General features: G+C 47.5%; 1 pseudogene; it reads left to right on the top strand.

Moving 5' to 3' along the window:
* Window positions 1-18601, top strand: part of LOC139703566 (E3 ubiquitin-protein ligase RNF213-like) — a 145156-nt pseudogene that overhangs the window by 59891 nt on the left and 66664 nt on the right.

The raw sequence follows: 18601 nt of genomic DNA, 5'->3' as shown, positions 1-18601 counted from the left end.
CATACTTGAAACTCAGGCATGCTTCTGAGTGTGGGAAGGTGCAGGGTCAGGTTCTTGGGAGTACACCTTGTGGTTTGACACTGGTCAGGGTAGTGGTGGACAATGTTTTCATGGGGATCTTACCAAGTGTTTTGTTCAATAGATGAGCTAAGGCAGCTATTCCCAAAAGGATCACCATCTTCCTGTCCACATGGAATGTGCTGAGGTGATCACTGGAGACCAATAGTAAGTATTCTCCTCCACATGGCTCTGCCAGCACCCTGCTGTGTGTGTGTGACAGTGCAACCTGTTGATGGAGGTGCTGCATGAACCAACCACAAAAGTAACCATCAGTCATCTTTAATCTATAAATATGGAATCAGAAAGGAGTTAAGAGCACTGGAAACTTAATAACCAGGGCCCAGCTCTCCGAAGATGGCTGCACTTGGCTGCCCTCCTCCTTCCCTGCCTCCAGGCTATGACCCACATGCCTGGTGCAACATCCCTCTGCTTAGGAATGACCCTGTCTTCTAAAGGTGAAATCAAGTTACCTAAAGGCTACTGCAACTCTGACTTGGATCTGGACACAGATTTTGAGGTCATCCTGCCAGTGTCAGGGCCTGGGTCTCTGCTCAACTGCATTAGTCAGCTATTTGATTAATATACACAATGAAATCATTCACACGATGGAGAAGTTCTCCAAGGAAAACAATAGGTACTGCATAAACCTACCATCCCTTTTACCAAGCTGGGCTGCAGACTCCAGCCAGCAACAGCTCCTGTCCCCCAAACCCTCTCTCACCCTTCCTCAAGAAAGCCTCATGTTTACAAATGGTTTTCACTTACTCACACTATGAAGGCAGAAGCAGGGCATATGCCTCAAAGCCCTAAGTCCCACATACATGCCCTGGACACCAACAACTGTATCTTGTGTCCCTCAGCTATTCCATGGATGTCTCAGAGGTCACTGACTTGCATGTTGCCAGTTACAAAGTGGAGCAGGACCTGACTCCACTTATGCTCTCCAACTGCCAGTATCAAGTGGAGCAAGGTGGGGAGACCTTAGAGAAATTTGACCTGGAAAAGCTCCAGCAGCAGATCAGCAACTGCTTCCTCCAGGGCAAGCCCTGGCTGACCCTCAAGGTAGGATGGGCCCTCAGCTAAAAATTTGCTTATATCAGTTATGAGCAGCCCTTATGAATTTCAGGGAGAACAGAAGTGACACCAGGGTCTTGTCTGATATCTCCTCCCTACTGGTGGTCTATAGTCCCTTCACCTTCTCTGGGCTGGGAGGTGTCCCCAGTTCTCTTCCACATCACCATCAACATCTGCACCTGTTGCCCAGAGCAGCATCAAGTCCTAGTGAACTGAGTTTCCACTACATTTAATGGCACAAACAAGAAAACCCATCACATATGCTATCCCTTCAGTTGCATATGAAGTTCATACCCAGGAACCACCATGAAGACTTCCCCATACCCTAATCTTCTAACTGCCATGGCCATGCCTTTAGTTCAGAACATGCAGCTGTTAGTTCTGCTGCCCAGTGCCAGCAGCACCACTTCATCTTAGTTTCCTGCTAGAATGCCACCCTGTAGGGAGCATCTGTGCAGGCACCCCTGGAAAGGAGAAGTCAGTCCACAGCATGTGGACAGTGTTATATGGCCTCTACCACACTTCACTGTCTGGCACAGAGGCCCTGTCACCTGGCCCCAGCCCGACCTCCCAGCTGTCTCCATCCCTTTCCTTCCTTACTGCATCAAAACCTGTGACCTGCCTTCTGACTCCCTGAGTACAGTAGCACTTCTACACTGTTCATTACCTTCACTCATCATTTCAGGTCCAATTAGGTGTTATACTAAGATGTATTTTCCCCTCATTGCTCACAATCAGCCTGTCAGTTGTTTGAGTCCAAGGCCATTTTTAATTCATCCTGACAGTGGCAACCTTGTGCACAGTCTCTGCTCAGTGTTGCTGGATAGATCACAAATATGCATATTCCATTCCTGCTTCTTCAGTGCTCTTCTGCTCTTGTGGTCCTCAGATACACTATTCTACAAGGCCACTGTAGCCAGGCTGAATTTCTTGTATTACTGTGTTCAAAATGTGGGGGTGGAACAGAGACATCAGGAGACAACAAAGCTACATGTGTTGGCCAGGAATAAACTGTCTGGCTTAGTACTTCCACTGAGTCACTGCTGAAGAATATAAATACATATATCTGTCATCAGATGGAAGCCTCCACTATGGTTTTAATTTCAAATAACTTTTTTTTTCTTTCTCACCTTTGGGAATACCCATGCTGATATGCAGACGTGACAGAAACTTTGAACATCTTTTTATGGATATCAAGAACAAATGGCACATGGGATCATGATAAACCCTCATTTGCAGGATGGTTCCATCCACATACATAAGGACAGTCCAGTCTCATTCTGTTGTCTGCTGTGAGCACCAGGCTTTCTGGTTCCCTAAGGAGCTTAGGAAGCCCAAAGCTCAGAGAGGCAAGTGGGATGGCAGATCACCAAACTTTCTTGATGAGAACAGACCAACTCCTTGTTTGTTTGTTTTTTTCCTTAATGATGGTATCATGACCAGATACCAAGATCCAACAGCAGATCAGCAACTGCTTCAGGTACTACAGGTCAAGAACTCACTTCTGCTCCTTAGATTCTGCTGCCAACAGTTGAAGAGTCTCTTGTGCCTCTCTACATACACATTGGTTATGTGGAGGATTCAGTTAGCTTGGGCCCATTTCTGTACAAAATCTGAAATGCTGCCACACTCTGCATAAGCTCAAGCACAAGCATCAGTTCTTACCATAGGTGCTGGATAGTTGGCCCTGCCTGTGCTAGCAGCTCACAGGCTCTTATCAAGTAAGAAAAGCGATAGCTGACCCAAGCCTCTCTCTTGTTTTTGGTTTCAGAGCACCCTCCACAACTTGTCCATAGGTGCCATCAGTGGAGAGCTTCAGACATATAGTGATGCCTGTGAAGCCCTGTCTGTCACACAGGTCACTGTGGGCTTTCTAGGCACAGCTGGTGGGGATCCAAATATGCATCTGAATGTGCTTGCCCAAGACATCTTGCCAATGGGCGTCCAAACAACTCCAGTTTTAAAGGTGGGTCTTGTGAGCTTTTCAAGGAGAACCAGGATCACCTCATCTTAGTTTCCTGCCAGAATGACACCATGCAGGAGCATGGTGCAGGCATCTGTGGAAAACCAGATTCCCTGTGGAAACCTCAGGAACCTCACCCCAAACCAGTCCACAGAACAGCAGTACACAATGGGGACAGGAAAGGGATGCTCAGTGCTGACCATCTAATGGAACAGGATGCACAGGTGACTGAGTACACTGACCACCTGCTCACTGTGTGATACTCACAGATACAAGCTGCTGAAGGAGGGGGAGACTCTCAGATGTTTGCAAGATGAGGCAGGTAGACTCGTAAATGGAACAGAGATGGCCTTATGACAGGAATTGGAGAAAATTAGGGAGAAGTGTCCTGGGGTACCACTCAGAATACTTGGTGTGCACCAAGGGAGGGTGTGAGCCTTCTCCTCTCACTTGGGACTCTCTTCCTCTTCTAGGCCTTAAGCAGATGTCAGTTAAAACACGATAATGCCCTCTGGCAGTTCCTCTCTGCTTGTAATTCAGATGAGCTACTGCGACTGAGAACTGAAGAAAGTGAGTCAGCCCTGCCTCTGCTCAGACTGAGGGAGCTGCATCCTGGTCCCAGGGTTTGACATTACACTTGTTTATCTATTTTATGATCCATTTCAGGAAATCAGTTGTAGGTACAAAGCAGACATCAGCCCAGAAATTGATAAGCTCCTCAGCACCTCCCTGTATTACACAAACTTGGATGCTTTCCCCATGAAGCTCCATGAAATGATGGTGTTGAAAGTAAGAATCACCCAGACCCAGGACAGCTTCAACCCTGAATGGAGGTACTGTGTGTACACCTAAAATGTTTGGCATCTCCCTTGACATGAAGGTAGTTTCATCGTACTACTATTATCCATCACCAGAGCAACTGAGAACTTATTTCTTTGGTTTTAATCTTTTGAGGACTTTTAAAAGATAAATATGAAATCATATATTCTCATTATAACAAGTAGACCTAACTGTGCCAAAGAGGTATGCATTTTAGATTAGGTAGAAAAAGCTACACCAATATGTGAAATCTAAAATATCCAAAATTATCTGAATTTTAAATTTTTGTCAATCTAGTGGCAAAAAAGTGGTATCTTGTTTCCACCTGTGTTTCCCTACCTACTTATGTGGCTGGGCACATTTTTAAATTTATAACCATTTGTTTATCATCCTCTTGGTATCATCTTGGTAGCTTTTGGTTATTGGGCACGGCAGTTGATCTTTTTTTTCTTAACTTTTAGTACCAGATATTGAACCCATGGGCACTTAACTATTGAGCTGCATACCCAGCTGTTTTTACGTTTTTCATTTGAGACAGGACCACACTATTTCTGAGGCTTGCCTCAACTGTGTAATCCTCCTGCCTCAGCTTCCTGAACTGCTGGAATTGCAGGCATATGCTACCATCCCCAACCGGTTTACCTCTCTCTTTTTAAAAATATTTCTTAGTTATACATGGGCACAATATCTTTATTTATTTATTCTTATGTGGTGCTAAGGATCGAACACAGGGCCTCAGGCATGCAAGGCAAGCACTATACCACTGAGCCACAACCCCAGCCCTTATCTCTTTTTTAATGATTTGTAAAAGGCTTATTCAGGAGCACTGTGAGTTCAAAACCATCCTCAGCAACTTAGCAAGGTCCTAAGCAACTCAGAAAGGCCCTATCTCAAAATAAAATATTAAAAGGGGGTGGAGATGGGGGCTGGGGTTGTAGCTCAGTGGTGGAGCCCTTGACTAACACATGTGGGGCATTGGGGTTGATCCTTAGCACCACATATAAATGAACAGAATAAAGGTATTGCATCCATATACAACAAAAATATATATTTTTAAGTGGTGGGGGGTAGGGATGTGGCACAGTGGCTAAGCACCCCTGGGTTTAATCCCCAGTACCCCCCCAAAAAACAAAAGCCACAATGGGGACATACACTAAAGGCCTTTCTTATCATATCCCAGGGTGTTAAAACATCCCTATGTTTTCTCCTGCTGCTTTTATAGTTCTATCTTGCACATTTTTGTTAGTTCACTTTTATGTGTGGTATGAGGCAGTCATTTTACTTGATTGGTTTTCTGGATGGACAGTTAAGCTACATTGGCTGTTTCTACCCTCAGGCCATATGGCACACACCTGTGTACAGTAAAGTTCCCCTTCCTGGAGAATTTGCAACCTTTGGTAAGATAAACCATAAGAGGGAACATTTGCCTTTTCTGAATGGCAAAGCTTTGTTTCTGATGCAGCTGGACAGGCCCATCAGTGGAGTGCCTGAAATGGCCTATCTGAGCATCATCGAGGAAGCTCCATCCTCCAAAAGCCATGAGCCTTGGACTCCAGGTCCAGCTCAGAAACATGTCAGCTGGCTGATTTTAAGCTGATCTTCAGTAATTCCAGTCTTAGTTAGCACCTCTGTCCTGTTAATGCCTGGAAATAGTGAAAGAAAATAGGCTCTTGATGCTCTAAACACTCTCTCTTTTACCTGATTTTGCAGCCTGAGGGACATTCTGGTGAGTTACATGGAAACTAAAGAGAGCAAAGTTATTCCAGAAGTGGAATCCCAGTTTCCAGAAGAGATACTGCTATCCAGCAGTGTCTTTGTGTGGAAAGTGACAACTAAAGGGAAACAAAATGGCCAAGCAAAATAGAATTCTCCATTCTGCTTCTTGATGTGCTGCAGACACAGCTCCACTCCCCTCCACTGTGCCTCTGGGGAATTTGGAACAAAAGTGTTGGCACAGCACTGAATTCAAGACCAGAATTCAACGTGCCACCTGACAGCTTTCTTGAGAGCCAAGCTTTTTCTGGAACACATGCAGATTTCTGAACTTTCATGTTATATTATGAATATTAAGTGGTGAGAATAGCAGTAACATAAAACTGGAACTCAACCACTATCCTATGCATTCTAGGAACAACAGAAATTAAAAAGTTGTAATAGGGGTCACACTCAGCAGTGACCTGTGTTGGGCCTGTAGCCTCTTCCTCATGCTTCCTCACACTGCCACACAGAGGCAGAATGCAGGGATGTTTTTCTTTTCTTTTTTTTTTTTTTTTTTTTTTTTTTTTTTTGTCCCTATTCTATTGTTCACACACAGAAGAGAATCTGGTTTTCTTCTCTCTCCCAGTACCTTAAATTCTGAGTACTGTGCTCATATTTCTTGAGTTCCAACATGTGAAAAAAGCACCACATTCTTTTTTTCTTCTCACTACATGAATAAAGCCAGGTTGTCTGCACATTCCTTAAGGCCACAAGAACAAAAGTGAACCCAGGCCCCATGGTAAGTCACTGCCAGATTCCAAAGTGTCAGAGCCAACAACTCTATGAAGAGCATGGGACTCAGGGTTCTTGTGTCCCCATGAATAAAATGAAGTGGACTGACAGCCAAAGCACTTTCCATTTCTCATATCTTGAGATTCTAAATGAAAGTTTGTCAGTGTTAGCATGGATCAGAGGCAGGTTCTTGGCAAAGCCATGGGGAGTTATTGGTTGTCAAGCATTGCACTACATAAACATGCAGTTTTGCTGTGATCTTAGCTTCCTGGATATGTGCATTCCTGGTCCTGAGCCTCAGAGTGAAGCTAAAACCAGTGCTATTTCTGAAAAAGGAAAAAAAAAATAACTTTCTTCAGTCTTGTTCTGCATTTTTCATTGTAAGTTTTGTCTCTTTTTGAACCCCACTTTGATGTCCCAAACCTCTGGATAAATTTCTGTTCCCCAGAGCTCAGGCCCCATTTGCAGTGAGATCAGGACAATAGCCATCCATACATTGGAGGTCCTGTCTGTCATGTACATTCCAGATAAGTTAGGGAACCAATCAGGCCTGTGTAATTTTGCCACACAACTGTGGCAAAAGGCACAGCTCAGTAGTATAGTGCTTGCCTCACAAGGTTCATTCCACAGCATTGCAAAAAAAAAAAAAAAAAGTAGCCTGGCACAGGCCATGTGCACACCTGCAAAGGCAGGTGCAAAAGGAACACTGCACTCCATTTCCATGAATGGTTCTCACAGTGTCTGAGGAAAGAAGTGCAGTGACAGACCTCAGGTGGTAGCTTCTTTCACAGAACATGTGCTTGCATTTAGTGAGTTGTGGTGAACTTTCCAGACTATGCAGAGCTGAGTACCTTGCCCTTACATGCCTGAGAATGGGGGTGAAGCTACTCAGGACCAGCAGTGGCACTCAGACCCAATCTGTTCCTCACTGCCATACCTTCATAGGTGGAATCAGGTGAAGACATTTGATGTGAAGACATTTTTGCTCCCTTTGGCCTGGGCATTTTTTTCCTCACTGATATGAGTTGTTTTTAATTCAGAATTTTTATTTTGTATGCTTTGCTTTCAAAACCTTAATGTTGTATCTAGCATGATTTATACTAAAATACACTAGGCTAGCACAGGTAAATTTCATTACACTTGAAATGCTGTTTAGATAAGCTTGAGTTCTGCTGCTAAAGGATCCCTCTCTTTGGGGGGCCATACTACTGTGAAAGGCATGTAGACTTCAGCTAGGCTTTGGGAATTGTTATGGGTTTTTGTAGAAATGTCCTTGCAGAAATATTCGTGAAGTGAACAGTTCAGGAGTGAAGAGCACACTCAAGAATATGAGATGTTAAACTTTCACTGGACAGAACAACAGCAGAACAGCTTGTCCACAGTCCACAGCTACGGAGGTGGTGTCTTCTGCTTAAAGGGACACCACTGAAACAGCACAGCTTCAGCTACCAAGGAGTAAGAATGAAAACTAACTAACTCAGAGAGTGAAGCTGTAGGTTGCAGAAGACTTCCTGGTGACAGAAAATAATGGCAGTGAAAGAAATAGAACTTCAAGTCATTGCCCTCAAGTCCTTTCCATCCTAAATGCTTACAAGATTTTTCCACATGTTGAGACAGTCATGAGATCTTTCAGCTGTTCCTAAATGTTAAGGCAGTTCCAACTTAAAAACAAACTTCCACTGATAATCACTGCAAGCAAAATATCAGTCAAAAGGACCAGCCAAACTTACCCAAGTTCTGGCATGCCCAGGAGCACCAGTGTGCAAATATAAAGTATCTCTGATATGATGCCAGAAGCAACAGGTGAGGCTGCCATGTCAAAGTGCCTGCAGAGTGCTTGATGGGACAGAAGCCCTGAGGCCTGGAATTGAGTACCAGTGGTTCAAGCAGCAATTGGCACTCACATCATATTCTGCAATGTTCTGACCCCTTTAAGTTCACTAAGCATATGCTCAAGCTTTCAGAATCACAGGTCCAGTTAGAAAAACAAGCCTAAATGATTTTTCCTAAGAGAAAATGCTAGCAAAACTTAGACCTTCCCTGTTAGGGACACTGAGCCTGTTTGCTTCTCAGCTGATGGAGCATTTCAGAGAACCAACTGAGGGCCCTGCACATGCAGCAGCCCTCTCCACTCTTGAGGCTACTTTTTCTTGGGGGCTCCACAATCTGCCATGGGCTGCCTTTCCCTTCACATGGACCCACCAAAGTCTTTCCTTCTCAATTGATTCCCAAGTGATTCCTTCCCAATCACTACCTGTACCCCAAGACACAATGCAACCTCAGCCCAGAGGACAGCTACTTCCTCAGAACCCTAACTCTAACACAACCAGGGGACACACCACAGCCCAGATGGACCTAAGCATAGATAGGTCTTGACTCTCCTGTTTGCCTGCTCAGTGACCTTGGAAAGACACTTGATCCTTTTTAGTCTCCATTTTCTCACGTGCTAAATGCCTCCCAGTTATGTGGTGAGAAATTAGAGTAGATAAACATCAGCCCAGTGCCTGGCATGGGGTAGGTGCTCAAGAAATGGGACATGCCTTTTCCCTAAGCTGAGAACTTGCCCTGCTTTCTAGGGATTGTTGGTTGTTGGTGCTATAGGAAGTCTTTCCCAAACTCAAAACTAATTAGTCCAATCTAAAGCAGTGTTCTGTTTCATCCTCTTGAAATCTATATTCAGACTACATGACTTATAAATATACTTTTCTTATTTCTCAGAATATAAGTTAAATTGCTATGGGTTAAATTGTTATACTTCAGCCTCACTGGCTGCCTTTCAGTGACTCAAATACATCCGCCTCTTTCCTATCTCAGAACCATTGCACCCGCTGTTCCCTCTGCCTGACATGCTCTCAAATTCACCCTGCAGGTCGCCTCTAAATATCACCTCCGTGGGAGGCCCTTCCCAACCACCAGATGAAAGCCAGCTCCCAGAGGTATTATTTTCACCCAGCACAATTGCAGCTACACTATCTATTCACCCATCTCTGCCCCAGGTGAAGCAGCACTAGGAAGCTGCAACCCCAGCATCTAGCAGGCACAGAGAGCACGAAGTAATGTCCATTACTTTGAGGAGCATGGGGTAAGAGGCAACACTGATCTGGATGTGCAAGACTCCTACTCCACACACATTCTCCCTCGCTGGGTGAGGCCCTGCAGCCTGCAAGACTCTGTGCTGGGAAAGGAGATACAGCAATGCCTTGCTGCAAGGCTTAGGAGCGCGACCCAAGCCAACTTAGGCTGCAGCCCAGGGGGAAGGGGCGGGGCTACCACCCCTTCCAAGACTGGCAGCGGTCCTGCCCAGTCCGCAGCAGGGGGACCACAGAGCGCAGGTCTGGTTCTGGCGAGGGAGGGCGCAGTTGGAGGCGGAGTCCCCGCAGGTTCTGGACGGGGCTGATGCCTCTGTTCTCCCAGGGAGCAAGCCCGGCTGAAGGCCTTCCTGGTGGACCGTGACACTCAGGTGTCGCACCAGAACCCCATCTTCTCAGATCTGCAGAGGGTCGGGAACATTGAGGTGTCCTTTGTGAAAGGGGACAGTGTCAACATCTGTGCTTCCTTGATGGCTCCCAGAGCGCAAGTAACCCGAGGGACGGGCAGGGGCTGAAGACTGAAGACCGGAGCAAAGTTGTAGAATTTCCTTTTTTGTTTTTTTCCTTTTCTCTTTGTGGTGCTCGGTTGGAACCCAGTACCTGGCAGAGTGCCAAGTAAGCACTCTACTAGTAAACCACACCCCCAGCTATCTTTCTTAGAATTTCATTAACAGGTGAAAAGTGTTTGAAGGGGGAAAATTAAAATAAGTAAACTAAGGAATTCTATGACTGCTAAGAGCCAAGTCTGATGTTTACCTCCAAATCTGGTTGTCAGCTTCAGTGGCACACATCCAGACCTGCCCAAGCTGGAACTCTCTTGTCACTTCCTGCATTCTCCCCTTCCCCTCACATCTTATCTAATGTCAGCTCCATATTTTCAGCTTCCTAAATCTTGCTGGAATCTGCCCTCTTGTCTGCCTCTCTTCCGCCCCTTTCCTGTTTGTGTCTCAATCTGTGCTTTTGTAGGTTACTAAGCCGAATGGGCTCTCCACCCCAAGTCTTCTTCTTGATGCCCAAGGCTAGGAGAGTGATTGCCTTAAAAAATGAGATCATGTCACCATAAGTCCTCTTAATAGGACTTCAGTAACCTTTTTGTGCCGCCCTAAAGACAATTCAAGTTCACACTTATTGAGGGTAGCTTGAAGGCCCTTTGTGATCTGTTCTCTGCTTAGTATGACCCTATAGGCTGCACTCCCACCACTGCCATCTTTTCCATATTCTACTCCCCACATCCACAGCCCACTCAGTTCAGCTTTGACTCCCTCATATACCATGCTATGCCTGGCCAGCTCCCACTTTTCTCTTAGGATGCAGTTTAGACTTGCTTTTACTAGTAAGCCATCTCACCCCACAAGCCCAGGAGTGGCCCTCTGCACACTTGTATTAGTCCATTTGGCCTGCTATGCCTCAAATCAGATGCCTTGTAAACAACAGAGATTTAATGCTCTCAGTTCTGGAGTCTGGAAGTCCAAGGGTCCTACTACACATACATTCTCTACAACCCTCTACCTCCACCCCCATTTTTGGTATTGAATCCTCTGGATCTCTTGGTGATCACTCCTAAATCACAATTTCTACTTCTCTTTTGAGACTGGATTAGCAACTGAACACAAGTAAGAGAACTGACTCTTCTGTGTTAGCCTAGAGGGTTGGAATTTATCTCTTGGACATTTTATCAGTAACATGTTAAAAAAATTACCTGCAAATAACCCAAAGTGAGGAGGGTCTACTCTAATGGTAGACAAGTGAAACTAATTCTTAGTGAACCCAAGCAGGCTGGATTGCTGAAGCCTACAGATGACTTTCCACAGGGACACAAGGGGCATCCTGTGCCCCCATAGGATGATGATATCTATTAATTAGACTCTCTCCATGCAAGCTCCAAACACCAGTGAGCAAGAAAGGAAAGCCTCCTTCTCATTTCCCATGCCCAGGACATAAGAGGAGCCTATTACAGATGTTACTGTGGCCCCCGGTAGGGAATGAAACAGATCAGGTTGCAAAGTAGCTCAGGCCAGTAAGACTAATGAAAAGAGAGTTAAAAGCCCCATCCTCATGTGCTCTAGGCAGAGATTGACCTATATGCTCTATTGGTTATAGCCAGCCACCCTCTTCCTCTTTGGGGTAGGGTCTTTTGGATTTGAAAACAGTCTCTTTTCCAGAGAAGCCCTAAGAAAGGGAGCTGAACTTTACAAGCTCTCTTGGTATTTGCCAGCCATTCCAGAAAGCCTGGGCCATCTGGGCCCTCTGTCCTTCACAACTCCTGGTAGCATGTCAAGGGCCTTCAGTCAGTTCATCTGCTGTCCCCACAGCTCCACACCAGTGTGCACTACCCTCCTCCTCAGGGTCTCCAAGTTCTCCTGTTCCTGGAAACCCCTATTTTCTCTGATATCCTCTCTCTTACAGCACACCCACCTTTCCATATAATTAGAGGTCTTTTAATAAAGCCAGTATTGACACCTAATTGTTACAGCCTCCAGGACACCTGGCTTTCCCCATCCCTCATGGAGTCCACAGGATGCTGCCTTCATGCTTGTGCCTTCCTGGGCCTTGCCTTTGAGCCTTCAGCAGCCCATGCAGGTGGTGGAGGAGTCAGGGTTGACTTACAAGGAGGCCCATAAGGGCAAGGGAAAAGCAGGGGTGAGGCTAGCCACCACCATTAGAAGAGCTCCAGGGAAGGGTGGTTGGGCATCCTCATATACACCAGGTCCCAGGTATTTGAAATTGTAACTGGAAGCTCAGTCCTCATCCTCAATGTCAATCCAATAATAAAGATAAGGTCTTGAGGAAAAGGAAAATGTTTTATTGATTTGCTTGCAAATGAGAAACACAGGAGAATCCTATCCCAGAGCCAGTGATTCTGCCCATCATGGGGAACAGTGGGTTTTTAAAGAGGTGATTCAGAGAAAAATTAGATTAGGGAGGAGAGATCAAGGAGAATAAATGTTGAGGAAAAGAAGTTTAGGGAAAAGAAAAAAAAAATATAAAAGTTTAAAAGAACCAAGGGATATAGTCAAAGCATCAAGTGAACCCCTGTTACAAAATGACATTGCACTCAATCCCTACCACCATTTGCAGGGAAGGTTATCTTGCACCCACCCATGGGTGAGGCAGAGAAGGGAGCCATGGGTGGGGCAGAGAGAGAAGTTTGTTGTTGGCCATGAACTGAGCAATAGTGCAGAGAAAATGGAGGCAGGAAGCAGGTGGCCTCAGGCTTCTGCTGACCTGCATGCCTGGTGGCAGGTGGTGTATGAAGAGAGCTGAATGGGTAGCCAGATGGCCCCCTATGTGACAGGCATTATGGCCTTCCAAGAGTTGCCCTTTCTGGTGGATTTGGTATAGTTGCTACAGGAGAAGGATCCAGACCTCATGCCCCACAAAGGTACTCCATCCCAGGAACAGGAAAGTGGACCCTCTGTTTCTGCCTGGGGGAGGGAAGGCCCTCTGCAAGCCACTACTACCCATAGCCAGAAAAGAAGAGGATTTTCTAAAAAGCTAGACTCCTGAGGCAGTTTCCCTTTGTGCTGCCCCATGAACAGCCCAACCTGAGGAATGAGGGTCAGCTTAACTAACTGTGATTCTCTGTGGCTTTGTAGGTCCTGTTTATGGATAAAAATGAGATGTTTTATCTCTAAGGTAATCTTGCACCCAAAAGAGAAGGTCAGAGTGGGCACCCAGAACAGGGCATGTCTGACCCTACTGCAAGAGCATCTGCTGCCAGCTGGGCTTTAATGGCTCCTTTCTGAACTTGTTTTCACCATCAGCAGTGAGACCACAGGACAGATCCCCCACCCAGAGAAGAGCGACGGCCCCCCTTCATGCCATCTTCACTACTTTCCTTTCTCTTTCCCACAGCAACTACACTGGCCCATCTCCAGGACCACAGTCCAGTGCCAACCTGGCCACTGTGAAAAGTCACAGGGCCTGATCACAGAGATCTCCACCCTTACCACCATCCCTGATGGTGGCTTGGCCAGAGAAGTGCAAGCCACCCTTACCCCACATCCCAGTTTGTCCTCTGTCCATAATCAGACAGGAGAGCCATTTTCTGCAGATACAGAGACCTTGACCCAGGAGGGGGCTGATGTTGATGGTCATCCTGGCCACTGCCTTTTGACCCCATGGACCCAAAGCCAAAGGGTAAATTTATGCTGACCTGAATGCTAGGCAGGCTGTTCCTAGGCATGGGCACCCAGTCCATGGGAACATATGCAGAGGCTCGAGGGCAGCAGCAAAGTGGAGGGGAAGAAGGAAGTTGCCAGAAAATTAAAAAAAAGAACAGGGTGAAGTGTTATGACCATGCTAATTAGGCTACTGGGCCTGCCTAAACCTCACCCATAAAGTCTGGGCAGAGAGGGTCTTGGAATCTGGGCTCTGAGTGCTCTGCTGCTCTGCAAATGGTGAGATTCTGTTCATCCCTCATCCTGTGCCCACCTCCTGGCTACATGGCTTAATGCTACCCACCCCACTTCCCTAGTTCACCCACCTCTGCCCACTGCCAAGCTTTGGAGTAGCCCACTACTTTAGTGTCCTCACAAAGCTGCCCTGCGATGGAGTAGCCAAAAATATCTTGCAGGTATATGGGTTGGAGAACAGTACCCTGCACAAGGAGAAGGCAGGGAAGTGTGGACAGCCTGGGCTCAGCCAGTAGGTGACTGGAATAGTCCTGGGGATGGTAAGGATGTGTAATCTACCTCCTGGACACCTCTGTATCCCTGGATCCTGGGATGGAGTAAAGCACACCTGGTATTCTCTGGGTGCTTCCCTCCATGTGGCCCTGGGTGGTGCATCCTATCCTGTGGCTTGCAAACTGTGTGGCCACTGGACTCCTTCCCATGCTGTGATTGTCTCTTCTCTCTTCCATCTCTATCTCTGTGCTGCTGCCACACTGGAATACGTTGCTGTAGGTTATTCCTTCAGTCACCCCATGCCATCCCAGGTGCCTGGGCTCTGGACCGCTGCTCCTGCCTGTGACTGCATCCACACTCTTTCTCACCCCTGCATCTCTCTCTTGTGGCCCTGCAGCATGCACTAGAAAGGTGACTAGAAAGATGCCAGCACTCACCCACCCTGCCTGAAGACAGGCATCAGATAGGAGCCTGAGGACTAGGAGTCCAAGAACTCCCTGCTACCACCAAGGATCTCAGCAAAGCCTCTATTCCCTGTGGCTGGCTGGGACCTAGAAGCATGTGTTCCTGCATCTCACCTCCTTTCCATGCTGTAGGCCCTAAAGAGCCATAGCCACAGAAAGAAGCCTCTCTACATCTCCATGGACCACAAGATGAGACTGGAGGCAGCCATGTGTCTGATCCAATGCTGCTACAGGTTCTGGATCCAAGAACTCTTAAGCCAGGTGGGGTTCAGCACATGCTCCTCTAATTATCACCACTTTTCAGGACTGCTGAGGTCACACAGCAGTGGTTTGAGGAAAATATGGCCCTGGGATGAGGGCAAGTCCATGAGCCCCTTGCTGGGAAATCTGGTGTGGACATAGTGGGCCCTGGAGGCAGGAGGGTAAACAGGAGGATGCAGAGGTTCCAGAAATTCTACCTGAGATTTCCTGTCTATTGTTCAGAAGCCACTGAGCCCAACACTCAGCTTCTCCCTCACTCAAACCTCCTGCACCTGGATACCAGGTTGTCTGGAGGATAATTTGATGTCAGCTCTAATGGTAAAGTACTCCACAAGTCCCCAGTCAGGAGCCCAGAAGGAGCAGCCCTCAGCCAGAGGCCCTTACAGGAACACTGGGAGTGAGTGCTGAGGAAAACTTATGCTGGCATCAGGAACTGCAGGGTGTGGCTATGCCACATACCCAGCACCTAAATTGGTGCTCAAGGATCAGGGAATCAGCAGTCTGATGAGCCACTTGGTTCAGCTGAGAAGGAACTCATCCTGCACCTGAGTACATGATGCTCATGGCTCACCTTCACAATCATGATGAGAGGACACCAGTCACATACTAGTATGTGTTCCACAGAAGATATAAGATGAAAATCCAAGAGAAGCCATCCTCAAGAAGAGAGAAAACCTGGTTCAGGAACAGTATTTGCAAAAGCCTCAGGGCAGGGAGAAGTTTGATATGCTCAGGCAGCTAAACCAGAGCAGGAGGGGGGTGTAAAGCAACCAGGAGCCAGTTTGTGTCTAAAGTTTTCAGATTGCAGACCTCTCTGTAGGGACTCAGCAGCCAGAGTGCAGGGCTTTCAGATCTGTCTTCTTCAGGAAGCAGATCCCTGTGTGCTACTAGGCCCTTGGGCCTTTGGGAGGAGATGGGGGCATGGTCTGCACCTGAGACCCTGCCTTCCACAGCCCAGCCCTGGAGACTGCTGAGGATTGGGAGAGATGGCCAAGAAGCCTCCCTCCAGTCTACTGCTTCCTGTATGCTGGTAACTTGTGATAAAGTTTACTTGAAGCCATCTAGGAGACTGGCTACACACACTGTTAAAAGAGTGGGCCTCTGTCCTGCCTTGGCCTGGTTGCTGGCATGCAGAATGCCCTCCAGGTGGCAGCAGCAGCCTACATACCACCAGGACCAGGCTTCTGGGGCAGATGTGGGTGGATGAGTTGGCTTGTGAGCATCCACCAGCAAAAGCCTTGCTCTCTCCCCATCCAGGGTATTGCTGGAGTTTTAAGCACATGGGTGGTCAAATCTGAGTGTGTCTTCAGGCCTAGGAGGCCTTTCCTCTTCCGTTTTTTCCCAATGGCATAATGAGAAAAAAATACAGGAAATTTTCTGAGGCCCTCAGCCTGAGAGAACTCTGGGTTGTGCTATCCCAGACCTGCTGGGAAGGCCTCTGTACTCTTCTCAACTTACCAGAGAGTGGCTCCCCATTCTTGCAGGTGAGGAGTCAGCCACATAAAAAGTACTCTGACCACCAAAAATAGGCAAGATCACGTATGTGCCTGGAGTTGGAGAATGCCGCAGTCTGGCTGGGAACAATTCAGGAGCCACTTGTCAAAAGAAACGAACTTTATTTTTAGAACACACACAGCGCACCACACAGCTCCTCAGGAAAACCCTAGATAGTGTGAGAGATGGTCTTGGTGTTGGGTCTCCCTCCTGCTGCTCTCGTTGGCCGCTGGTCATAGATGCTGCTGCAATGACAGTTCCAGGTGCAAGTGCTCCTGCCACACTGGGCTGCTGCCTGCCAGAAACCCACCACCCATTCACCTACTTCCCCACTAACTGAAGCAGGAGCCATCTGGGTATTAACTGCTCCTGCCCATGAGTCATGAGGCCCCAGAGGTAAGCTAAACCCATCTGAACCAGGATCGGGGAGGCTTCTTGAGGCGAGAGTCACACTTGGTACTGAGTCACTCCTGGGTCTGTCCCAATATTCACCTGCAATCCACAAGCCCTCTTTCACTCTGGTAGAAGGTAACATTGCTGAATTTTCTAGAGATGGCAGGAGGCACAGACAACACTAGTTGGAAGGACAGACTAGCTCTGCTGGGAGGCCTCAAAAGAGAGTTTAATGTCTCCAGTAAAGCCGGACAGAGTTACTCATTTGGGGAGGATTCTAGGACACTTGTCCTCATATCAGGATGTCACCACTGAAGTTCTTGGCATTTGTGTCACCCATACCTGATATCTGAAGTCTGGGCCTGAGTAGGACTTTCTGTGGGAGGTGGGAGGGCATTCCCAAGCTGTTGGGTAGGTAGGGTGTGTCCAGCGTCTGGCTCAGAATCAGCCAGCACATTCCCAAGTTCTGTCTCCTCTAGTCTGACACCTGCTCTCAAGAACATTTGCAGGACCCTGGGACACCCCAAGTCATGTGTACCAGGGCAGGAGAGGTGAGCACCAGGAGAGACTTAAGCTGCCCACAGGTGGCTGCTTTCAGAGGTCCAGGCTCATCCTGCCGCAGTATTGTGGCTCATAACTGGCAGGAAACATAGGAGAGGTCCCAAAAGGAGAGGAGAGTGAGATGTACTCCTGGCTTGGTGGGAACTCCAGATATATAAGGCCCAAGGCCTTTTTTCCAGCAGAGCTACTCCAGTGTCTCCAGAATAAGCTGTGTATTTGGGGGAAAAGAGGGAGTGTCTGCACCCTTCCCTTCAGGCACAGTTCCCCAGCTTCAAACATCCCTCTATTGCCCAAGGCAGCCCAGTCTCTGGTCCCTCAGAGAGGTGAGGAACTTGGGGTACCACTAGGGGCCTGTGTGGGGTGGGAGCTCATGGGCCTGTCCCTCCTGCCCCATCAGCAACCCAAGCTGCCCAGTGGCCCCCCTTGCACTCCCCTGGCCAAGCCACTTATACAGTTTTGCCAATTACTAATGACAGCAGAGGTGGCTGCACTGTCATGCCAGTGAGTAGCAGGCAAGTGGTGGGCAAGGAGCACAGCCTGCTCTGCCCCACCCCAGCCAGGCAACCAAGACCCTCAGCCTCTGACACCAGAGGCCAGTGCAGGAAGGTTGTGAGGCCCTGCAGAGGGCAACCGGAGGTGGTAGCAGGCCAGATGTGCAAGATGAGATCCAGAAAAGAGTGGAAAGACCTAGCACACCTATGGAGGAGGAGGAGGAGGAGGAGGAGGAGGAGGAGGAGGAGGAGGAGGAGGAGGAGGAGGAGGACATTTGGGGTCCCAGACCCAGGAAGAGACAGCTTGGGTGCTTTGGGTTTTGATTTTGGTGATTTAAATTGTGTGTGTGTGTGTGTGTGTGTGTGTGTGTGTGTGTGTTTCTTTAAACAGAGCCATAAATGTGCACAGTCTGGATGATCAGATAGTTCTGTGGGGCTTGGGATGGAACCCAGCACCTCTTGCATGGTCTCCTGCTTTCCCCATCCTCCTGATATTTACTCCAGTTCTTTCTGTATTTACCTCTGAATAGCAATGTTATGGCTGCTTTTTCCTTTCCTTTTCAGACTTATAAATTATCCATTGACATCCCACTGTGGGGAGGCAAAGTTCTCTCACGGATCCCAGATGCATACATGCACACATGTGTACACACACAGCACACTCATCCTGTTTCCTCCCATTCCCATTATTAAGGGTTCAGTGAGTACAAGATGATTCTTTGCATACACTGGTTACCACTGAATAATGTGTTGTAATTATATCTCTGTACAAACTCTAGTTTTTCCTGGATTTAATAATTGCCTCATTTGGGGG

This window comes from Marmota flaviventris, chromosome Y (assembly GCF_047511675.1).
Source record: "Marmota flaviventris isolate mMarFla1 chromosome Y, mMarFla1.hap1, whole genome shotgun sequence".
Lineage (NCBI taxonomy): Eukaryota > Metazoa > Chordata > Mammalia > Rodentia > Sciuridae > Marmota > Marmota flaviventris.
This window is presented reverse-complemented; position numbering and strand designations above follow the sequence as displayed.